Source organism: Panicum virgatum, chromosome 3K (genome assembly GCF_016808335.1).
Source record: "Panicum virgatum strain AP13 chromosome 3K, P.virgatum_v5, whole genome shotgun sequence".
Classification (NCBI taxonomy): domain Eukaryota; kingdom Viridiplantae; phylum Streptophyta; class Magnoliopsida; order Poales; family Poaceae; genus Panicum; species Panicum virgatum.
In genome coordinates, this window is record NC_053138.1 from 41,503,353 (window position 1) to 41,528,719 (window position 25,367).

General features: G+C 47.1%; 1 long non-coding RNA gene and 1 pseudogene across 4 annotated transcripts; one reads left to right on the plus strand and one right to left on the minus strand.

Moving 5' to 3' along the window:
• Nucleotides 1-9,729: 9,729 nt before the first annotated feature.
• Nucleotides 9,730-12,793, plus strand: LOC120699197. 4 transcript variants are annotated; one of them, XR_005685297.1, is made up of 5 exons: nt 9,730-9,762; nt 10,000-10,136; nt 10,658-12,204; nt 12,306-12,414; nt 12,493-12,793. It is a non-coding gene; the product is annotated as an uncharacterized LOC120699197 (long non-coding RNA). The 4 variants fall into 4 exon arrangements; XR_005685298.1 differs by having other exon boundaries at nt 9,736-10,136; nt 10,658-10,734; nt 12,060-12,204; XR_005685299.1 differs by having other exon boundaries at nt 9,736-10,136; nt 10,658-10,734; nt 12,104-12,204.
• A 35-nt stretch (nt 12,794-12,828) lies between these two features.
• LOC120699196 lies at nt 12,829-15,352 on the minus strand (annotated as a pseudogene).
• Nucleotides 15,353-25,367: the final 10,015 nt, after the last annotated feature.

The following is a 25,367-nucleotide window of genomic DNA, read 5'->3' on the forward strand; positions in this document are numbered from 1 at the left end:
CCCCTGAGCTTTCCAGTTTTCGAACCCGCCATCCAGTCCCTATCTTTTTGCACGTTAGACCCTAGATCTAACCTTTAATTATGTTTTAGTCCCTGGTTTTTGCGCAGAAACCCCTGTAGTTCCAGTTTTCTCGCAGTTTAGTCCCTGGATCTTGTTTTAGCCCTAGATTTCGCGTTCTAGCTCCATTTTAGGTGTTCTTTATGTCCACGCGATCGTTGTAACGCGTAGAATAGTTCTAGCTCAGTTTTGTTTGCTATTTTTATCTATTGTTGTACTGTTTCTTAGCATTTGCCTTTGTTTGCATGTATGTGTATGTGCTGGACCTTGTTTTGACGTTGCGATTGTGAGTAGACGTGGATCCTTCGGAGGAGTACCAGGAGCCACCTTCCGCGGGGCACTTCAAGCAGCAGGAGCAGTTTGAGGAAGGCAAGTATGACATGAACATTCCTATCACCTTTAAATACAATTTCATACTGCGCAAATATGTCAAAAGTTTATAATATTTCTTGAATATTTCATATATATAACTTAGCAACTACAAAATATTGTAGAAAATTGCATTTTGACTTTGTGAAATACTTATAGAATGACTTAGTGAATTACTTGGAGAATGACTTAGTAAATTACTTGGAGAATGACTTAGTGAATTACTTAGTGAATTACTGTGTGAATTAATAAGTGAATATTTCATTGAATTACTTAGTGACATACTTGGAGAATTACTTAGTCAATATTGATGTGAATTACTTAGAGAATTTTTTAAGGGTTTTATTTGTATTTATATTTTAGTTACGATGGACCCGCGACACACAGACGCGGAAAAAGAACAGTTCCTGTTGAATATGATTGCCGAAGGTCAAGGAGATGTCCCTGAACAAGCTAATGATGGCAGCAATACCGACATATATTTGAATATGTCCGGTGATGGAATTGAGCCACCATCTATTCAGGATGACGCTGCTGCTGAACAAAGTGCTAATGCACATATCACAACTATACTTATTTGTAGTGACAATCATATTTTCATCTGAATCTATATGAATACTATGAATGTTTTTTTATAGCCGTTTGGATCATCGTCGTAGCAGAAAAAGACGAAGCGAGGCCCAACAAAAAAAAACTGGAAGGGCGGTTCATTATAACGAAAGTTGGTCCAGATGGCGAACCGATCGCTCCAGAAGCTGCCGCCAAAAAATTCATAAGACAATCCGGATGTATTGTCAGGAACCACATCCCGATTAGCTTCAGGCTCTGGAAAGCTTCCAATCCAAGCGAGGAACGGAATGCGGTACCCGAAAGAGAAAGAGAATGGTACTGGCGGGAGCTTAAGAAAAACTTCATGGTTCTAGCTAAATCCAAAGAGATATGCAAGCGCTGGACCCTGAGTAAGATGGCCGTACAGCTGCAATCATTCAAGAAAATTTTGATGAAGAAATATATCAAGACCGGGACCACACCCGTATTTACTAGTGAGCTCGAAAAGCTCAATGGTCACTGGGATGCATTTGTGGAATACAAGTCTTCAGAGCTTGGGCTTCAAAAGGTGCAGAAGGCCAAAGACAACGCCTCGAAGAAAGTGTACCATCACACTCTAGGCCAAGGAGGCTACAAGCTTGCAATACCCAAATGGGAGAAGATGGAGCAGGATCTGCTTGACAGAGGCATCCAACCTGCGACCATGAACTGGCCTGAAAGGTCAAGGACCTGGTTTTATGGTCATGGGGGAAGCTTGGACCCATTGACTGAGGACTGCATCTATGGGCCAAACATCCAGCGAGCAGCCCAGAGACTACAGGAGGCCATACAAGCAGCGGCCGAGGGAACATTCCAGCCGGATAGAGAGAGGGACGAGCTGACTTACGCCCTTGGGAATCCAGAGCATCCGGGCCGCACAAGAGGCAAAGGCGTGGTTCCGTAGAAGTATGGGTTCAGGGATTACATTGAATCATATAGAAGCCGGCAAAGAAGAAAGAATGATGAGCGGGAGCACTTGCGAAGGCTAGAGGAACGGCTCATGTCACACGATCAAAGACTGGAGGAAGAGATTCAACGCCAAGTGCCCATAGCAATGAACCAGCAACAACAAGCGCAAACGGTGCCTCTAGAGCCTAATGTCGCAGCCAATCATCTGTCTCAGCGGAAAAGCAGCTGCGCTTCCACAGACATCGCCGTCGTCGAGCCAACGGGGATCCAGGACGCAGTTGAAGCGACTGCCCCGCAGCGATTTCCAGTGGATGAGATCACCCAGCGGACACCTTGTGACCTGCAGGCTGCCATTAAGAACTTAATGTTCACTATTGCGTACTGTACCGCCATGCCAAACCAACCAGGCGACGTGTACCACGGGCAGCAAATTCTGCCAGGATACACAAGAGTTGGCGTGGAAAAGGTGTGCCAGGGTTGGGAGACGCTCGAGCTTGATATTCCTGGAGGCGATGGGGAGAGGACACTAGCAGAAGCCATTCATGGCTACATCCTATGGGATAAAAGCTACATTGTCCTAAAGTCGGATGATCGAACACCAAGACCGGCATCTCAGCATGCCTCTCCAAGGCCGACATCTCCGCAAAACTCCCCAAGGGCAGCACTGTCTTGGCAAGGTTCACTGGTACATTCTCCATCACCATCATCTCATGCGCCGATGAACACTCAAGCATCACCGTTGCCTCCATGGTCACCCCCTCTGCCGCCGGCAAAGAAGCAGAAACAGCCGCCGGCAAAGAAGCAGAAACAGCCGCCGGCAAAGAAGGCAGCTGCACCGGCTAAGGAGCCTCCAAAGAAGAAGGAAAAGAAGAAGAAAACCAAGGGGGCTCCTATTAAACCCTGGGACATGAGCTTTGAAGAATGCGATCGGATAACTCAAGAAAGAGTTAAAGAGCACTTCAAGTCAAAGCCAAAGCCGGAGCCCGAGAAAGTGATAAATCCGGTAGATTTTAAATTTTTTAAGGGAATGTGCGAAGCAAATAAGAGAAAATTCATTCCGAGAGACCCCCCTTCAGACTACGAACGCACAATTATCAAAACTACTGAGAAAAAGAAGAGACAATCAAAGTCGTCGTCGTCCGATGTTTCACAACGCGGAGCCCAAAAGAAACAATCAATAGAGCCTCTCGTAGTGGGACAGACGACGCAACAACAAGACTTTGTTATATTTTTGAAAGAATCAAACCTAATGGCGGCTCAGATTGCAGGGGGAGAAGATATTCTAAAGGCCAATGTGATCGTCAAATGGACGTATGAGCTGGGCAAATCTCTTGTACCCCCCGAAGTAGTGTCCGTGCTTCCAACACAAATGTATAAGCTGCACTAGCACTACATGCGTGCGATGGCCGATTGCATCTTCATGTAGGGCGCAAAGATTAAAGATGATGATTTTTTATGGGGGGAGGCCATTATATGGATAAACTGGGAAGAAATTTACCAACTATTCCATCAGGAGGACCTCGACATCTCTATGGTCGGCTTGGGTTCTGTAAGTATATTACTCTCCTTACGTATTGTTTTGCGTGATCTCAACAGACTGATCCCTTGATTTATTCGGTATCATGTAGAATGGAGATACAAACTTGCAGGAGAAAGGGATACTCTCACCTCGGCTTCATCGACCCAATTACTTGTAATTGGAGGATTCTACGCGACACTTTCGATGAGCTATTCCAAAACTTGTTCAAGTACATAAGCGTTCATCACAACAAGCAAATGATATTGTTTCCTTACAACTTTACGTGAGTGATTTCTTCCGTCTAACTCTTTCTATTCTATAATCGAATTGTTTAAACCTTAACTACCAAGAACTGCCTCCGTATAATCTTGCAGTGAACATTGGGTCCTAATTGTCATAATTCCCAAAAAGAGCCTACTCGTGGTTATGTACTCATTGAGGAGAAATCCAGAACAATACGAAAATCTTCTTAACATGATGAAAAAGTAATTCTACCACTACTCCGTCGATGACCGATAATTTGAATTACTTTGTTACTTGACTATAATTGTTCTAATCATGCACATGATTTGGAAACAATTCACTAAAAATCATTCAGGCAAATTTGACAAGGAATTGAAGATCAACACAGATTTTGCGGTACGCACTTGGATGATTCGTTGCACGATTCATTAGTTTTATTATATATTCATATAAATACCTGATAATTTCTTCTCTCTTAAAGTGTATGAGGCAGAAACAAGGCCTGGACAGATTGGGAGGAGGAAATAAGTAAAAAACTTGTTAATATTTGAACTCGTATTTTAATTAGTCGAAATTAATTATCCCCTTTTTCCATAGGTCGAGGAGATGTGCGATAAACTCATACCGGAGGAAAAAATTATGGCGGTTTAAGAACAATTGTCCGGATTTATTGTTGAGCAAGTCCTCGATCCAAAATGCGAATTCTACTATGATGGACTATGTAATATTGACAATCGCGGTAAATATGATAATATACGCGTATATATGTAATTAAGAACGAATATACCTATGTAAATATATATGTGTGTGTATGTATTAAATTTCTATTTATGAGTATGTATGTATTATATATATAGGCACTCCAATAATATATATGTGTATATATATTTATATATATAATATTGGTCCTAGATTTTTTTCATATGTAAAGGAATTGACATGTATAGATATGTGTATACATATATATATATATATATATATATATATATATATATATATATATATATAAGTGAATTTATTTATATACGAAAACTATCTAGGACAAATATTATATAAGTAACTATATATATATATTAGTGGAGATCATACACACTGAATTCCAATACATAAGTTTAATTAAAATGCAAAAGTATAATTGAAATAGAAAAAGAATTGAGAAAAAGAAAACAGGAAAAAAAAGAGTCCTTTTGTCCCGGTTGGTAGGGTGCGCCAGCCACGTGGCGCTGGCAGCACCTTTTGTCCCGGTTGGTGTTACCAACGGGGACAAAAGGTAGCCTTTTGTCCCGGTTGCCAGATCCGGGACAAAAGGACCCCCCTTTTGTCCCGGCCTGGTGTTCCCGGTTGGGAAACCGGGACAACAAGGGTTTCCCAACCAGGACAAATTAGCGTTTCTGTAGTAGTGTTTCCAATGACTGATGATGGGGTCGGCCGACCCCACCTGGCAGCAGCTCGTCCTTATCCTTATCAGGATTTCGGGGTGCATCTTCCTTGGCGCCCCCATTTGCTCTGACTTGTGGGCCCTCTACGTAAGTGACACGTTTGGGTGATCATCTTTTGTGTATTCTTCCACGTGTTCACTTGTGTTTTCTCTATTTTGCAGATGTGGGTGACTGCAGATGACAGTTCACCAAAACTCATGGAATTGATTAGTCATAAGCCCTATATCTAAGTTTGGTAATTATTTATAGTAAAAAGCTGCAGGAGTTGACGGTCAAAAACAACACATAAGGACCGTCAACATTACTCTACATGCATTTTATATTTCTATCTCTACTACTAAAAAGAGGCTAAGGGTGATGTTTTGTTTGGTCATTAGGCCCTGTTTAGTTCCCAAAAATTTTCTATAGTACCTACCACATCAAATCCTCGGACAAATGCATGGAGCATTAAATGTAGTTGAAAAAAATAAATCATTATACAGTTTAACTGTAAATGACGAGACGAATCTTTTAAGCCTAATAATCTATAATTGAACATTAATTGCCAAATAACAACGGAAATGCTATAGTAACAAAATCCACAAAATTTCGCAAACTAAACAAGACCTTGTTTCCCTCGTCCAATCGGGCAGGTCACCTCGAGCGAGTTCCGGTTGTCCAATGCGAAGGATGGCGCCCGCCCCATCATTCCGCCCCCCCGCCGCCCAATCAATCAGGAGCCCATTGCGACTCCAGTCCCAGCTCAGATCCTCAGGTTATCTGCACCGGGGTCCGGTACCCCATCCTGGAGTACCATATACCGGGCGAGCGAGCTGCAGTAGGGGATGGTAAACCGTCCGCAATTGTTGCAGACGAGGCGAGGTCCCCCAAATCTAGGGGCTTCTCCGTTCGTCTAGCACAAGCCAATGTGGAGCGGGGCCCGCCTGCCCGCCCGCCTTGCCACCCGAAGGAGGAGAGAGGGAGATAGGAGGAGGAAAGTGTCCCGCTGCCGGGGTTCGCTGCCGATCGTGCCCGCTGCCGCCCGCTTGCCGCACGGCCGAGGTCCGCCCGTCGTGCCGATGGAAAGGAGGGAGGGAGGAGGTGCTGGAGCAGCGAGGAGAGCACTGCACGCCGCATGCCGCCGCCTCAGGGAGGGGCCTGCACGCACGCATGCCGCCCTGCGGAGGGCGATGGAAGCCGCCCCCGCGCGAGCTCCGGTTCAGTCAGCGGTGAGGTCACATAGCGTCTCCTCAGCCCGGCGCCTCCACGCGACGCCGCGGCCTGGTGTCCCGCCACGGGTCCAACCTTCGCCGCCGCGCCAGGGCCTCCGCATCCGAATCCGAGCTCGAGCATGAGGCGAGCGGGAGCGGCGATGGGGTGCGGCCCTCGCGGCGTGGGGGCGCAGCTCTCGAACACTGCCGTCCTGGCCCCCCGCCGCGGCTGCCGGTGCAGCTCCGGAGGCCGGAGGAGGGGCGCAGCTCTAGAGGCCGGAGGAGGAGCCTAGTGCCGCACTCCGCTCCGACGGCGACGAGGACCCACCAGGGCCTCCGCCACCATGGACGCGCCATGACCCGGCAAGGCTGCCATCCAGGGAGGGGGAGGCGCCAGATCCGGCCGCGCCGGAGCTTGAGTAGGCCCCGTCACGCGTCCGCGGGCACTCCCCTAGGCTGAGCTCTACCCCTGCCCGGCGGCGGCCATGGCCGGAGGACGGGCATGGGGAGGGCCGCCGGGAAGGACCGGCGCGGGGAGGAGGAAGGCCGGCGCCGCCGGCTTGCTGCGGAGGAGAAATAAGGTATGAGAGAGAGAGACATGGGAGTGGGTGGGGTCGGTGGGAGATAAGGTTGGGTGGGTCCCACGCATCAGTGACTGTAGAATGGGTGGTAGTGTAGATTTGAGCAGAAAATGTAGATGACTAGGATATAAATGATGAGATATAAAGTATGACGAGTGTGGGAGAAAAAGGAAATGGAGGAGATAAAAATATTTTTGTTATAAAAAAGAATAAAAATATTTTTTAGGAGATGAATTTAGAGGACGACACTGCGGGATACCCAACCCGCCCCGCCCGCCCCATCCGATCCACGAAATTCCCTCCCACCGACGCCTCCTCAGATTCTCCGCACGAGCCCAGCGAGCGGTAGCCCCGCCGGCGCTCCACGGGGGGTCGGCGCACCGCACAGGGGCTACACAGTGGGCGGCGGCTTGGCGCCACCGGTGCGCTGCTCCGCCTCCGCGAAGCGCGGGCAGGCCTCCGGTTCTTCGCCAGGTGCGAGTCGTCACTCCCCCCACATTCCTCTCCTGTCTATTCCTCTCCTTTCTTGCTTATTCTGGTCTGCATCGATTGAAGGTGTAACTGATCATCCCTCTTTCATATTGCTTTGTAGTGCGGATTCCTCACATGGTTGTTGTGCACGGGCAAGTAATCTCTCGATTCCCCTTCCCTTTTCCTCGATTTTTTCATCTGAAATTTCAGTAACTGTTGCAAATCTCATAAATCCGTGCCATTTTGTGTTATAACTTACTGCAGCTAGACGGGATCTGAGTTCTTGACTGGTTTGGAGATGAGAAGGTTCTTGGTATGGATGGGAATGGGTCGGGTCGACCCATTGGGTAGTTGACCCGATCCAAAAAATAGGCCCAATGGGTTTTAGGGGCCGACCCTAAATTTCAAAATGGGTCAATAGGGCCGGAACCTATTGACCCAATGGGTATTATGGGTCGACCCACTTATCATATTAATGATTTTTTATTTGATTTATTGGTTTTCTTCATTCTTTTGAATAAATACAACTGGTCATAAATTATTAGATTCTATATACTTCAAAATATAATGAGGAATATCATACGTTAGAAGTGAAAATGGATAAAATTAAAATCATGAATCGCTAGTAAACATATTTAATTTGATGCATTGCTAACAATCTTAATATATTATTGTGATATTTTTAATTTTGAATCTTATCTTTTTTAAAAGTGTTGATAGTATTTATAGTTTAGGATTATAAAAAAATATTTGGGTCGATCCATAATACCCAATGGGCCATCAAGGCCATAACATCTAGGAAAAATGGGTCGACCCATGACTCCTAGAATTGGCCTCAAGGCCATGGGGCCGGGTCCAAGGCCAGGACCCATGACTCCTAGAATTGGCCTCAAGGCCATGGGGCCGGGTCCAAGGCCAGGGCCGGGTCGGCCCATTCCCATCTTGAGTTCTTGGATGGGGTTCCTTTTTACTTTTTATTCCTTTTTTTTTTGTGGTTGCAAATCTGTCCTTTTCAAAGCTTGTACCCCGTTGCTGCTTGGAGTCCTGCCACTGCTCGTTCGGTATATGCAAAGGTGCACTCCTCACCCTCTCCCTTGAAGAACTGCTGATAGTGTCCATGTTGTTTGCTGTGAGAAAATTGTAAAAATGGGACTCGAAACAATGCGCTTCGTAAATTTGCCATTCCAAACATCATCATCGTAAAAATAGGACTCCAAACATCAACCATTTGATTATATTGCCATTTGGTGTATTTTCTCTCTTTTCTTTTTTCTTTTTCATGTATTTGAGGTGTGTATTATCCCTTTTGCCCCTCAGTTTTTTTGCTGCAACACACGTCAGTTCGTTTCTTTTCCGATCGCATCTCTATCTCCTATGTGTCGTCTTCGATCGCCTGCGAGCTAGGGCCGGCGCCATGGAGGAGCCCCAGCCCGAGAAGCCTGCACCGCCCCCTGCCTCTTGCGCCGCAGTCGTGGCCGGCCTTAGCCGCGGGCTGAGCGAGCTCCTGGGCGGCCTGCCTGCCCAGGCAGCTGCAGCGCTAGCTAGCCTGCCTGCCGAGGCCGGGGCGGCGGCCTGCCTGCATGCCCATGCGGCGGTGGCACCAGCCAGCCTGCCTGCCAGGGCGGCGGCGACAGCCAGCCAAGCCTGCCCGTCAAGGCAGCAAGGCAGCAGGAGAAAAGTTTTAATCCATGAATGAGTGAAGGGTAAAAGTGACATTATACACTCCAAATACATGAAAAAGAAAAAGAAAAGGGAGAAAATACACCAAATGGCAGTATAATCAAGTGGTTGATGTTTGGAGTCCTATTTTTACGATGATGATATTTAGAATGGCAAATTTGCGAAGCGCATTGTTTCGAGTCCCATTTTTACAATTTTCTCGTTTGCTGTGATTGGTGTTTTTTTTTAAGATTTAGATCTGAGAATTTTCATGGTATTTTCTGAGCATATGTGCAAGTCAGTGATGATGATACTTCTAATTTGAAGGTATGTCCATGCCCCCACTGATTCGTTTTTTGTTGTGACTGGTACCAGGCAAAGTATACATGGTGAAGGAGATGGAGACATAGGAAATCATGGCAGTCAAGAAGATCCGCATGGACACTGAGCGAGAGGACGTAAGTATTCCCTTGCTTGCATTTTGAAATACGTACTGCTTCACGGCTCTCATCTCTCTTGAATTTGGGGCCAGTTCCCTATCACGGCCCATCCAGGAGATTAAAATCCTCAAGAAGCTGCACTACCAGAATGTCGACAATATCAAAGAGGTTGTCATCGCCAGGTTTGAGAAATATAATGCGAATTAGAGCCTTGTTCTGGCAAACTCCGTTTGCGCGGAGGATTAAGACTTGTGTTAATTGTTTCAAGGCCAGAGAGAGATGAGCAGGGGAAGCAAAGTATGATTCTAAGCAAAAACACCATTGAATGTTTTGCTTTATTGCTAATCCAGATGTGCCATATGTTGTGATGTTGGGTAGTCAAGGGCAACAAGTACAAGGGGAGCATTTGCCTTTAGCATTGGCGTGTAATGATCGGCTGAATTCTGACCGAGAGAGATTATGTTTTTTTCTTTTCTGCCTGTTTGTCGACATTGCCTAGCTGGAACATAAATACTCTATTGTGTCAATGCCTAGGTGAAGTAATAAAGTATTCGGGTCAAGGTATCAAGAGTGCGATGGAAGGGTAAAATGCTGTTTTACCACTGTTCGGGAACTGGTTCATGGAGATGACAGAGCAATAAGAAAGAAAAATGAAAATAAAGAGGGCAAAGGTAATACAGTATATTGTTCCTTTTGTTGTAAGACTCCATTCTGTGCCTGACAGGATGTTACAATATTTTGCATTTCTTGCCGGACATTGTATAGGTGACTTGCGTAAAACTGCCTTAGAAGATACCCTAAAAAAAAAAACCCCTGCCTCAGAAGATGTATACATAGTGAAGTACCATTATATTTGGTAAATTTATCTTGCGCGCAGAAATACTTGGGGGCTCTTTTGTGTACCAGCATCAGCTGTTGACCTCATGATAATAAAATTCTATAAGCTAGCTGGCCCACTTGGTTTATTTTTTGAATGCATGTTTCTTCATGTAGCTATTTGAAAAAAAAATGGATTACATACCATAATATTTCTCCAAACATAGATTGGCTAGGAGAACAAGCATGCTGAATATGTAGGTCCAATAGATGGTTCAATGGTTGAACATTAAAATTCTTCAGCCATTTATTTCTCGGGTAAAATTTGTATCTGTGTGCTGCTATTTGATTCATTGCTGATTTCTTTTGTGCCCAGCTGAATCATGTTCACTTCAGGAATGTTGGAACTAGCTCTACCACAACCTACCAATGACTTTGCTCTGTTCTGAAGAGGTAGCCCACTTTAATTCATGACAATAGTTGCATTCTCTTATCTAAAGTTTTTTGCTGTTACCTTCCTAAATTTGTCCTTTTGTTTAAAATCTCAATCTTCCCTATATAGTTGCATTCTCTTCTTTTCTACTATCTTCTCTTCTCTTAGTTAATTACTGTAGCTATTGTTTTATGACATATATGACACGAATTCTATAAACTTTATAGAAGGCCATCCCAACTTCATATATACTTTTAGTACCATGTTTTTTTCCATTTAATTGAAATGCCTAAGCTTGCCACTAACATGTTTTATTTTATGGAAAAAACAATGACAATGGTTATTAAAAAACTCGACCTGCGAGGGGCAAGCCGCCCTCCGAGCATTAACGTAAGAAGAAGACCTCTCACGCAGGTCGAGAAAACCCCCGGACCCCTGCCCCACCCTTAGGGGCGCCATAACCTATACTGTAACCCGTGTGAGAGCGGGCCGGGGTGAGCCGGGACCTATTTCCATGTGCTTTGGTGTGTAGGCAGGCGAGGGGATTTTTTTAACCTCAGCCTGAAATTCGCTCCTACCGGGAGTCGAACTCAGGACCTGAGGAGTGCTACTGAGGCCACCTAACCAATCCGACTAGGCACCCTTTCGCAATGACAATGGTTATTGTCGGTGATTTTAGCTCTCGCTGTAGTTTTCAGATATGTATCTTTATTTCAAAGTGCACTATTTTTTTTCTCTGAGATGACTGATGGGGATTCATCTATCTTCATAAAAATTGGTATTTGTTTCTATGTATTTCTTTTAATTATTCACAGTACTACAATGACTAGGTTACTAGGTTAGTTATCTGCACCTTTGTCTGAATTCTTATGAATATATAAGCTTTATGTCATTACAAACTTATTCAAAAAAATTTAGTCTCTTCTGATTCTTAGCTATTGCTTGATATTCCTTTTTTAGTTTCTTTAAATAGCTGCTGGTTTCACAGAAAAAAAATAGCTGCTGGTTACCTGGTAAATGTAAATTTATTCAGTAAGGTTAGTTTTTTTTTCTTTAGAATTTTAGGAATGCTCAAGATTCTGTCAAACGGTTACCTAAATCGTGAGGTTTTGGATCCAGATCCCCTATCCAAATTCGTACTTGTTAATAGATGCACTGAAGTGAGAAATAAGTATACTCTACCATGGGTCCATTCTATTTGTTATTCTTGTGAATCAAATGTTATTCAATCAGAGTTGTATGTTGGAATTCTTTCTGTCTTATTACTCTCATGATCCATGTGTTATTCTGAACACCAGCCAATTATCTACCCATGCCACATTCATTTCTTGAAAGCTCTTTCCAGACTACAGAGTCCAAGCTAAAGACCAAATTCTGAAAGTGGCACAGGTGAAGCTTCAGGACAGCAGATTGCTTTTTTTTTAGAACAGATAGCCGATGACAGCAGATTGCTTGAAAGAAGCATCCCTGATATCACACTTCTGACCGAGGTGAAGTCTATGAAACACTGAAACATTTAGTCCCATATTTATTTAATGCAAAGTTAAGTGTATCGAAGGAAAAAGAACATAAATTCCTTTGGCACGTCCAGATTAGGATTTTATTTTCAGTGATCTTCACTTCAGAGCGTGAGGGGAAAGAAAGACTGTTCTTTGATGGGAATATGCTAGATTATAATTTTCAATCAACCTTGCAATAAGGTATAATAACCGCAAGATGTTGTATTAATAAGTAGTTTAACTAACATATAATCCTCATAATTATTTTCGATCATGCAGGAATACACATCAGTCAGGCTTGGGGTGACCACTTCATGGAGGCTCGCTCGTTTCATGTGTCAAGATTCCTTAAGCTAACATACTATATTTGATGAAAATAGTTTTTTTTACACCAAGAGTGAACGATTATATTGCTGGTGATCCTCTATCTAATAATGTAATGAAAATGTAAGTAAGTCAAGTTCCGTAGAATTATAATTATATTTGAAAGTCAGTCAAGCATGTCTGAGCTTTTTTTTAATGAGAGAGATAAATGTACAGGAAGCTATTTATATTTTCAAATGAGCTATATATATATATAGAGAGAGTAAAGTTATTAATTATGAGGATTTTGCATGGTAAAGAAATGATGTTCTGGGTATCTTATTATGCTAAAAATAATTGACACCCGTAGCAACATACGGGCATACATCTAGTATATATATACATCTTTCTATCCAATAGGAGTATATACGAAGTATGTAATTATGAGAGCTGCTTGCTTTCCGGCCTCATCATCGATCGATTTATCGGCACTTGAGGTCTGGGTTGTCGAGTAGGGCCTCCGGCAGCCCGTCCTGCAGGCAAGTGATGGGCGGAATGGTTGGCGTCTGCTGCATCCCGTACGCGCTCCAGCAGAAGGGGTCGTCGACGAGCTCGCCGCTGAAGGGCAGGAGCTCGACGTCGGACATGGTGATGTTGGTGCAGGGCACGGTGTCGCTGCAGGCGAAGTGGATGGGCGCGCTGCGGGCGTCGTAGGATCCCCGGACGTTGGCGTAGGAGACGTCGGTGACGTGCACGGCCGTGGACTGGTTCATGCACCGCTTGTCCAGGCAGTAGTCCTGGTCCACGATGATGCAGTTGCGCACGTTCTCCATGGCCACCGTGTCGAAGGCGATGCCCGACACGGCGCCCATCCCGCCCTGCCACGTCTTGATCCGCAGGCCGTTGTCCGAGTTACGGATCACCGCGTTCCGGACCGTCACGTTCGCCACGCACGCCTGCGAGTTGTGCACGCCGAGGCTGCCAATGCTGCGCGATGTGGTCACGTGTTTACGTCTCCTCAATTTTCGTGAAGGGGAGAAGAAGAAAGAACAGAGGAAGGCAACGCAGCAGGGGCCGGGCCTACTGTACTGATCGACTGACCTTATGCCGTGTCCAGGTCCGCAGGTAATGTTTTGTATGTCGACGTCATAGCTCCCGGTGCCAATGGAGATGCAGTCGTCACCGTTGCTGATCCTAGAGTTGTAGATGCCGACGCGCTCGGTGTTCTCGACGTGGATGTGGATGCCGTCGGTGTTGGGGCTGTTGGCCGGCAAGCTGATGTAGAGCCCGTCGACGTGCACGTCGCTGCAGCCATCGAACCGGAAGTGGAACTCCGGGCTGTTCTCCACCCGCAGGCCCTCCACCACCAGGTTCCGGCTCATAAAGAACCTCAGCAGCTGCACACGCACAGGCATACATACCGGCCAGTAAGCCAACCCTCTGCCTGCTGCATTTAACAACCTGATGGATGATGGCGATGATGCAGCAGAGCAAGGAGGACGGCAGTGCCACGTACCGTGGGGCTTTCGCACTGTCCGCGCAGCGTCGAGCCGTTCGGGCCCTGCATAGAGAGTTTGGGCATGGAGCTCGTGAAGATGCGACATGATGTCAGGCTGAGACGAATGCAACCAAAACAATTCGGGGCGTACCCTGTGAGGTTTGCAGGGGAGGTCCCACCAGTCCTCGCCGTTGCCCTCGATCGTGCCGGCGACGCGCAGGGTCATGCCGTCGAGGTTGGAGAAGACAACCCACTGCCACCGGTTGTCCGACGGCGGCCAGCAGTCCGGCCCGTCCGGCGGCATCAGCACGCCGTCCACCTGCACGACACGACCGTACATTGTTGCTTCAGTCAGTTGTTATTAGGACAAAAAAAAAATGAAATTGAGAAGCCATGGCTGTGCGGCAAAACAAGGATGGTTGATTACTTGGAACACGAGGCCGGGCTTGCACAGCCCGGAGAAAGTGGTGGTGGTGATGGTGAACGTGCCGTCGGACGGCACCAGCAGCACGGCGGAGTCGGAGGCGCAGGCTGCTCTCCACGCCTGGGTGTCGTCCGTCGTGCCGTCGCCCACCGCGCCGTACGCCCGGACGTCGAACACACACAGCTCGGCGGGCTGGACCGGAGTGGCCGGGTCGGAGGGCACGGTGCCCGTCGGTGGCTGCGGCGCGACCGGGCGCGTGCCGTCGTCCACCGGTGGAACAGCCGGGGAGGACACCACGGAGCCCTCCTTGCTGCCGCCCTTGTGCCGGCCGACGCCGCGCGGCGGCTTCTTGTGGAAGTGGCTCCTTCCTCAAACGCCGTAGCCGCAGAATGCCACGGCCATCAACGGCAGGCAGAGCAGCCTAATTGCAATTCCCATGGCCAAGCGAAGCTCTGCAGCCTCTGCTTCAAGAAACAGGGGACAGTGTGGTGGTGTGTGCGCCCTTGGTGTGACTATTGAGGAGTAGGCGAAACAACTGGAGGGAGGCGCAATGCCACGGGGAGGCTCAAAGGAAAATTGTTGCGACGCCAACGCGAGTGTGGTCCGAGGATGACGCTGGGCTTTTACCTTTTTGGTATGGCCGCGAATGTGATCTCGTGATGCCTCGCCTTGGGAGGGATTGGAGGTTGAGGCGTCCGCGTACACTTATGCTAGCCCGTGTGTGTGGAGACGACGACGCGAATGGAGGGAGAAGCCACGAGCAGGGCGACACGTGTCAAGAGCGCAGGCAGCGAGATTGGTGCCGTTTGGGGCTGTGTGGAGTACGGATTCATCTCCACGCCTATCGTTTTCCTCACATGAATCTTTGCAGGTAGCAGGTCCAAGGGTGTATGTGTATTTGAGGACAACAGAGGAAAGAGGGGATGAGGACTCAAAAGGAACTGCGTGAGGCTATGGCTGCTTCCGCACCTTTCCAGACGGTGATGTGTAAAAACAGAGGAGGCAGACAGCTTGGAGCAGGATTCGCGGCCTCACGTTGTAGTGTAACTTTTCATTCTTGAGCGTATTTTGGCAAATACTGAGCCGACCGGTCCAAATCGGTCTGGCTTGTTGTAATCTGAGTAGGTTTAGATCTGTAGCTAAGTTTCCATTTGTAAACCGACTCTTGAAGGGACACGTCTTCCCGGCCTCTCTCTCTTTATATATATATATATTGCACCTGTGTGCATCCTATATAGAGAATGCACCCAGGCCAACCGTGCTGTCTGGTCCAGCCGGACCAACCACATTCCCACCCCCCAACCCCCCGCGCTTTGCCTCAGCCCGGACCAATCGCCCACGCGCAGACGCATCTGGTCAGACCAAACCGCCGCGCCCACTACCCCCTAACGGCACCCAATTAAACATTCTCCACATTTTCATTTTTTTCGAATAGCAGTTCCTCTCTTTCGCTTCCGCCTCTCGACCGCTCCGCCGCATCCCACATCAAGGATCCCGCCGCGTGCCCACCGCCCACCTGCGCCGAAGCATTGTCGGCGGACGCGGTGGGTCGGCACTACGCGGTGTGGGGGGGGGGGGGTGGCGTCACCGTGCAATGCTGATTTGGTAGCGAGGGGGTGGAGCAACCGGGAGCGGAGCAAGCAGAGGTGGAGCAAGTGCCGACGCAAAGGATTCGGCACGCCGCGCCCTCCCTCTTCGCCGTGGTAAGTGATTTCAACTCCTCCCTACCACCCCCGCACGAGCGCGCTCCCACTTTAATTTGCACACCCCACACCCACATCACAGTAATTTCGCGTAATTTCATCGCTGCGCCACAGCCTAGGGTTTCACTGATGCATATAGGGGGGATGTGGCCTAGTAATGCAGCGCGCCCGGGAGATTTTTTTTTGGCGATTGTTGATGGAGTACGCGATTGGGGTTGTACATTTTTTGCAATTGCTATTCGCCCAGATTTGCAATTTAGTTCACGATGCAGGCATTTTCGGGGTTGCGCCTTCCACGGGGTGGAGGTGGGGTTGCAATCCTCTAATTAGGGGGTAGATGGGTTCCTCTTCATGGACTTTTTTTTTCTGGGTCATAATGCAGTATGATACAGTGAGGGGGGATGCCCCTCTTTGCAGTAAACAATTATAAGCTAGTTTGCAATTTTAGTATATGATGTGTTGCACTTATAACAATGCAGTGTTTGCAATTTGTAACTCTTTTTTAATTTCTTTTTGCTGCCTGTTTTTTTGTGTGTGTTATCCATCGGTGAGGTTGTCTCATGTGTTCTTTTTTGTGTTTTTCTGTTGCAGTGTTTGCAATGGATGCAGCTTCAGATTCTCAGGCTGGCGACAATCAAGGTGAAGATCAGGGTACAGAGAAGAGCAATGAGAGAATGAAGTTGAAGAACAGGAGGAAAGCATTAAGGCTCAGTAGTCATGTTCCACCAAACAGAGGCAGTGATGAGAGTGATGAACACGACTCGGATTATGCACCACCTTCTCCTGGCCAGGTCGGTAATGCAGCAGAGGGCAGCAATAGGAAGAGGTGCCGCAAACAGCCTCGCCTTCATGCTCCCACCCGTGCTACAGCCCCACGTGGTGTTGTTGGTGAGCAAGATGGGCCAAAGAAGAGGCCTGTTTCCATTCGCTGCTCCCCCATGAACTTCAAAGAAATTGTTCAAGCTCTCGGTGATACTCTCAAAGATCAAGTTGTGGCAAAGAATTTTGGAGGTCTGCTGCAGTTCAAGCCAAATGGACTTGATAGGCATTTGCTCAGTTGGCTTATGCGGAAGCTCAACCCAGAAACAATGAAACTAGAGATTGGTGGTGGCAAAGAGATAGCAGTAACTGAGCACAGTGTATGGTGTGTGTTTCAGATCCCAAATGCTGGAAGCGACCCACCTCATATGACGGATGATGAAGCCCGTTTGAAGCGGAAGGAGTTGGGATTCCAAATTTGTGGCAAGGCGTATGATCCAAGGCGGGGGTTCAGTGCTGGAGATATTTTGGAGGGTCTGAACAATAAGACGCTCAAAGAAAGTTTGAGGCTTAGAGCATTTTTCATATGTGCATTCCAGTCGCTGTTATTATCTAACACCGACTCCTACATCAGGCTGGAGCATGTAAAGTATACTGAAGATCTCGAAACACCGACTCCTACATCAGGCTGGAGCATGTAGAGTATACTGAAGATCTCGAAAATATTGGCAATAGGAACTGGTGCAAAGTAGTAGTTGATTACCTTGGGAGAGCTGCTCATTTGTATAAAAATGATTTTGCAGATAAAGGTATCATGGCACCTATAAGTGGCTGTAGAATCTTTCTAATGGTTAGTTTTTCTTCTACACTTTTTCTTTTTCTGTTTGTGTTAATGGTTTTTTTAATGATTGTGTAACTGTGTCCATTTATACAGTAGCAGTTCGCCCTACTACGAATAATGTTTGTGTTGCAACAAGAGTAGCTATCATGTTGCAACCAGAGTAGCTATAATATTTTTGTCCATTTAATCTTGAGTAAAGTCCATTTTTGGCCATCGAACTATTGCCCGAGTTTGGTTTTGGCCATCGAACTCCAAAACCGGGTATCCTTGACCACTCAACTCTCAAAACCGTTCATTTTTAGCCATCGGACGGTTTTGGTGAGTGGTTTTGCTGATGTGGACACCACGTGGCGGTGGGCCCACATGTCAGCTTAATTTTTTTTCTCTCTCTTGTTTCTCTCTTTCTTCCCCGCTCTCTCTCCCCGGCGGCGCCGCCCTCCCTGGCTCCCTGCCCGTCCCCACCTATCTCTCCAAGGCCATCGCGCGCGGAGCAGAAACCCGCGGGCGGGGGAGCTCCGCGCCGCCGCGGCCTTGGGCGGGCGAGCGCCGCCGCGGCCCGTGGGCAAGGGAGCTCTGCTGGCGGGCCTCCTCCCCAACTCAACTGCAGGGGTGGCGGGGCGCGGCCGCGGCCCCGGCGGTCTGGCAGCCGCGCGGTTGAACGGAGGCGGCTGGCGAGCGGCGGCGGCCCTTCGTTCCCTCTGTAGGCGGCGGCGGCGGGTCCCCTGGTCGAGGATGCGGACGGCGGCGAGTGGCGGGCGAGGCGAGCGTGGCGAGGGTCTGCAGGGCCCCCACTCCGCCGGCCTCGCCTTGCTCTGTGTGGCCGCGGTGCCGGCGAGCGCGGGCGGAACACAGCCGCGGGAGGGAGTAGGCAGAGTACGGCGCGCGCGGGGGCCCGCGGGACGGCGGGGAGTGCGCGGCTCGGCGTTCGTCGGGCCATCCTCCCCCGCCGGGCCGCCCCTCCTGCTGCGGCGGATCAGGAGCTCGAACTCCGCCGCGCCTCCCTTGGCGGTCGAGCTCTGTGGAGACTCGGCGGCGACGGCGAGCTCCGCCGGCCTCCCTCCTTCCTCCTCTGTCCTCGTCCCCTCGGGGTGCCGCCGCCGGATCACCTCGCCGCGCCGCAGCTCCCTCCTCGGCGTCGCGCCGCAGCTCTGCTCCCTCTGCCGGCAGGCGGAGCTTGACGCGGCACCAGGAGGCGCCGCGGCCCCTCGCACGGAGCTCGGTTGCGGCCCCCTGGCGGCGCGGCGGGCGGATCTCGGCGCGGACCCAGGCGATGCTGTGGACGGAGACCGGGCGGAGCAGGCCGTCATCGTAAGTGCCCATCTCCCCGCCGCCGCCGTACGGCTCGCCGCCGGCGGGAACACGCCGGGCGAGCTCCGCCATGAGCCAGAGCTGCCGGCCGGGTGAGCTGGAGAGGCGTGCGCGGGAAGGGCGGCGGCCGACGCAGGGTCAGCAGAGTTGGATAGGAGAGAGGAGAGGTAGAGGGAGAGAGAAAGAGGAGAGAGGAGGGAGAGGAGGGGCTGACAGGTGGGTCTCACCGCCACGTGGCGTCCAACTCAGCAAAACCATCCAGCAAAACAGCTCGATGGCCAAACATGAATGGTTTTGAGAGTTGGATGGCTGCGGATGTCCGGTTTTAGAGTTGCATTGCCAAATCCGGACGCAGTCGATAGTTGGATGGTCAAAAATAGACTTTACCCTTTAATCTTCTATAATGTTTGTGTTTGCAACCAGAGTAGCTATCATGTTGCAACTGTTGTTACCTTTTGGTTGCAACTGGTGCATATTTATATTCCACTGTAACATTTTTTCATGTTTTCTTTAATGATAGTCAGTATTTTTTTCTAACTTTTTTGTTTCTAGTTTTTTCATTTTTTTTGCAGAACCTCTATGTTGATAACCTGCAGCACGGATTAAATACAAACCCGTTCTCGCTGCCTCGATGCGCTTTCCTCGACACGAGTACCATTGAGTCTATAGCAAACATGGATCGTAGGCGAGATGTCTCCAGTGAGACTGTTAAGTTTGGTAAACTCATGGTAAGGCCCCACACCCTCTAGCACACACCCTTTTTCTTCTTCTTTTGGCAGGGGCGTGTGTGCAACTGCACTGAAGGCACAGTTGTTATTACTCACATAGATCATTGCAATTTGTTTTTTTCCATTATTTCCCAGTTGGCTAACTTTTATTCTGTGTTTTACAAAAAAAAAATTTTGTAGCTGAGGAGTCTGCCTGACACATGCTACTGTGTCCCTCCGGTTACGCCACCAGCAGATCTTTTCTCTGCAGCACCAATCGCTCCTCGGGAGGGACCTGGCACCTCCGACGCCCCTGGCGGTCATGCTGCTGCCGATATGCAGCCTCCGCCCATGTACCGGTACCCTAGTTTCAGTAGCTCTTTTGGCCAAAGCATCGTTGATGTAGTTTGAAGAAGCAGGAAGTCAGAGGCACTCAGTATCCTGAAGGCATTTGATGACAGCAGCAGTCAGGCCTAGGGTTTCATGGAGAAGGCTGTTGAGTATACATCTAGGGCAAATGAGCTCATGGCTAAAGCCCACCATGAGTGCTTCACCTCCATGCAGAAGCTACTCATTGACGCTCGTGCCGATAAGATTTCTGCCAATAAGGCTAGGAGGCGGGCTAGACCGAGGAGCCACCAGCAGCGGGGGCAGAATCAGATGATGACAACGCACCAGACGATGATGATCCAGATGGACACGAAGCAACAGATGATTATTGCTTCCCAGAGGATAGCCCGCTGGAACGTGAAGACCCAGAAGATGAAAGTTTGGATACACCACCAGAGGGTTCTTACCACAGCTCTCCAGTGCCTAGCCACGACAATAACAATGCCGAAGACACAAGCATTATGCCAATGTGGACAATATATGTGACATGCTACATGCCTCACCGCTTATCGTCTCCACGAATGCCCAGGTGTGCATTCATGCCACAACTATTTCTCTTTTTTCCATGCATCATTTTTATTGTGACCTTTTTTCCAACGCTCCCAGAAAGCACAAGCGACAACTCATTTCCTCTATGATAGTTCAACCTCAAATGTAATAACCTACAACTTTTTTTTGTGTTTGTGTAATTATTCATTGCAATCCGGTTACCATAGACTTGCAATCCTTTTGTGTAATTCTTTGCAATTTGTTTTTTCAAATCAATTGAGCAATCTAGTGACCCAACTCAACGGTCAGATGGAGACAGTCTCAACGGTGTAGGCATCCATAAAGATGTTAATGATGAGGACAGAGATCTTGCTGTAAGTTATATTTTTCCCTCTTTTTCACATTCTATGTCTTTTCACACTTTCTGTAGCAATTCACACAGGATTGATTTTTTTTTTGCAATTCATGGCTCACAGTGTTTGCAATTTATATGTCTGCAGGAGAAAACAAATGAGTCTGAAGAGGAGGCACTCCAGAACAAGGGGGCAGATGTACGCGCCCCCCAGGAGGTATCCAAATCCCAGAGTCCTGCAATCGGGGCCACATTTGGAGTAAGTTAATTTTGTACCTCCATACCATTTCTCTATCTCCTATATATATATATATATCTCTATATCCCTTTTTCCACATTTGTAGTAATTCACATAGGATGATTTTTTTTGCAATTCGTGACTCATAGTGTTGCAATTTATGTGACTATAGGAGAAAACAAATGAGACTGATGAAGAGGCACCCCAGAACAAGGGGGCAGATGCACGTGCGCCCCAGGATGTACCCAACCCGCAGAGTCTCGCAAGTGGGGGCACTTCTGATGTAAGTTACTTATGTTTGCCATCCCACAATATCCCCTTTTCATTTCTTTTTTATTGTCTGCAACTCACAAGTTTTTTATTTTGCAATTTGCTGCAGCTAATCTTTTTTTAAATATCCTTTTTTTTTTGCATTCAGACTGCAGAAACCATTCGTACTCATCAAGTAGCATACAGCAGAAGGAGTACGCGCTCCACTAGCTCAGGTCAAAACAAAGAGGGTGATGACGTAGCAAAAAGGATTGCTGAGGCCGAGGCTGTCAATAAGATGGAGAAAGCCAAAAAGCAGAAACAACAAAGAGCAAGTGAGGCTATAAAGAACAAGAGGATGAAGGATCAGCTACAAAAAGATAAACAAGCTTTACGTGATGAACACGAGAAACAGTTGATTCTCTTGCGCCAACATGCTGATGAAGAAATCGCAAGGCTGAAGAGCAGCGTACCTAATGTGGAGGCAGGTTCCAGCGCAACAGCTGCAGGCGATCCAGGGTTCCCAGAGGATTCAATTGATGAAATTAACTCCCAGACCCCACCTGTTCGGCTGTCTCAAGAGGAAATGGAACAAGGTTCATAGGATTTCAACCAGTTTCAGAGGATGATCTACAACCATGTTGGCCAGATGTTGAAGAAGAGGCCAAGGAAATACATATCTCCCTTCAAACTGTCAGAGTGTCGTCCGAATGTACCATTGGCAAAGGCACTTGCACTGAGGAACAAGATTGCCGCTGATCAGATGCTGAAAGAGTAAGAATAACCACAAATCAATTTGACAGTTTTTTTGCTGCAAGCAGCAGCACACACATGTGCATACAGTTGCTAATACATTTTTTGTTTGTTTTGTCTTTGCCCCCCACCCCGCCTGCCGCACACACTAAGGTTTTGATTAATTTCAGCATCTTCTGCTCCTTTAATGGGAATGATCTACTGACCACTTTTACTGATGACAAAGATGGAGACTCTTCTATACTTGATTTTACCGTGCATTGTCTTCGCTATGACGACATTGTCCATAAGGAAGACTCGGTGGGATACAGGGTGTTTCTCACAACTGGTTTTTTTGTGAGTTTTTTACCTACCCCCTCCCCCGCCGATATACACAGTCTTCACCTGCTGTTTTTAATCTCTATATTTTTTATCTCACTGCTCAATGTAATTCAAATTATATATTGTAGGTCCAGGTAATGTCCGTTGACAGCATTTACATGGATGATGGAGTAACCGAGACTGATGATTTCAGGACGCTGTGGCAGTGCCTGAAATCATAAATTGAGCACTATGATGATATATTGAAGGCAAAGCTGGTTAGTATTTTTTAGACAGGCAAAAGTTTTTTTTTACAATTGGGGCTATTATTCACTTGCAATTGCTATGTCTTGTACTTTGCAATTAGGGGCTACTATTCACTTGCAATTGCTCTGTCTTGTACTTTGCAATTAGGGGCTACTATCATTTGCAATTGTTCTGTCTTGTACTTTCCAATTAGGGTCAATTTTTTTTCACTAAAAGATGTCCTGTTATTCATTTTTTGTAGTTGCTTTTCACTGTTCATTGCAACTATTCTGTAAGTTATTTGCAATTGGCTTTTAGTATTTTTTTTTCATACAGATATTCATGCCTGCATGCTCAGGGAAGCACTACTTTGTGTACTGCATCAATCTTATATACAATCATATTGATATCCTGTACTCAATTAACTACATTTGGGGTAACACTTCTCTCGAAACTCGTCACCGGTCTGTCTACAACAAGATACCAATTATAAGTGCTGCATTCCAGAAGGTCACCAATAACAAATTCTCTCGATTTGAGTGCTGGAGAAGGCGGCTCATCGATTTGCCCAAGCAAGCTGGCCCCTGCGATTGCATGTTCTTCCTTTGGAAATACATGAAATATTGGGACGACGAGGCCTTAACATTGACATCCATCCTGTGAGCCATTTTTTTGTCTTTTTTTTGCCACATTCATGCGTGTTCTCATTTTTTGTAATTTTTCTCTATTGCAGTTCAAGGGGATGATATACAGGGTTGAGCTGATGCACTATATCATTTTCCACCCCTTGAATCAAGCCGACCTACCCGAAGAACTGGATGTCTACAGGCTTGGCGGGAGGAAGATTGACTGGAGTGGATCCCATTGATGACCGTTTTCTTGTTTTTCTGTTCCCCTGTAACTGTGTTGTGAGCCATGACGTAGTATAAGTTGTACAAAAACCTCTTGCTGTAGATACTTTCTCCTTTCTTTCATGCATATGAACAGAGTATCTGGTGTTACATAGTAGCAACTAGTGCACCCCCCACTGTGCAACTATTATACAATAGTGTTGCAAATCGTGCCATGTTAATATATCTAACAAGATATTGATCCACTTTCTAGTTTATACTCATATTATTCATCTTTAGAAGTTTTTTGGCATCTTTTGCAATCTTTTTGTTTATGTCAATATATTTAACATGATAACTATTTTTTATCTGGGGCATCATCACTGTATTTGCAACCGGCATCCATATATATTTTGCAATCAACCCGCACTGTTGCAATCTGCACTTTCCAAGTTTTGTACTCATAATATTCACCTTTTAGATGTATTTTATAAAAACTTTTTTTTGCAATCAGCTGTGTGCAAACTTTTTTTCACAAGGTATTTATCCTTTTTTTTGTCTTTTCAACCATATGGTCGTCATCAATGTTTTACACTCACATGTTTGCAATCACCCTCGAACAGATATTGCAATTTGCTTGAAACACGTTTAACGTACCATTTTTTTTCAAAATTTATTTTGTTTGTCAATATTGCACTCACAACTATCTAGCAGTGTGTGACAGTTGTAATTAAGAAACATAATATAGTTTTTATTGATCATAGTTTCTCATCTCATAGAAGTTCTAGCACAACACAAATAATTTCTATCCTTTTTTTACAGTCCAAGATAACACATACAGGTTACTACTTTGTTTTTTGTTTTTTCTAAGGGAGGGAGGTGGGGGGACAACGCAATCATGTTATTCCTAGTAGTTTACACGCTTAGCTCTTTGCCGACGGTCACTGTTTTCTACGCCTACTTCTCCCACACGCCCATCAGTTGCAGCGTTGCGAGGCCGCGCCACAGGCAGCTCATCTTCACTCAGTTCATCCTGACTCAAATCACTTTCCTCATGTAGATCCTTTACGATCTTTGGCCGGCCTCTCTACCTTGGGGGCCCATCATTCTTTTTGGAACTTTTCCTAGGTGCACGTATTTCTGCTGATTTGCTCCGATCAGGGTTCATCAGGCATGTTGTGCTGTAATGTGTACATTGTACTCCACAGATACTGCATTGTCTGTCACCATAGTTCACCCTTGTGTATGTGCTCAGCGGGGTGCCATTAAGTGGAGGTTGAACATCATTTTTCTTTTGTTTCCCAGGCCTCCGGCCTTTTGTGCGTGACACTGGTGGCTCAATTAGCAACACCCCAGCATGCATCAGAGTTGAAGATGGTGGTGAATTAGTATCAGCACTACTAGATGGGGCAACCGATCCACTAGCCGATGGGGCAGGCGCTGGTGATTCATCGTCTGTACTTGTCGGGAACAATTCAATGCTTGGAGTAATCTTGTCCAGCTGCCTGTTTGCTTTCTCAAAGGCATGGTCCGACTTACTCCCAGCTCTTCCAAGCCTTATCAACTTAGGTAGCAGCTTCAACATCCTGCACTGATCTTTGCTTGCTTGCGCACCGATCCGCACACCGTCATGCCTATCCCATGTAACTTCTTCTCTTGCATCACGAGTATGCCTCTTCAGTACGTATCTCTCTAGGATTCTCCTCACCTGAAGGTGCGTGAAGGCTCTAATGACGTACATGCAGAACAGACCTGCAAATGATA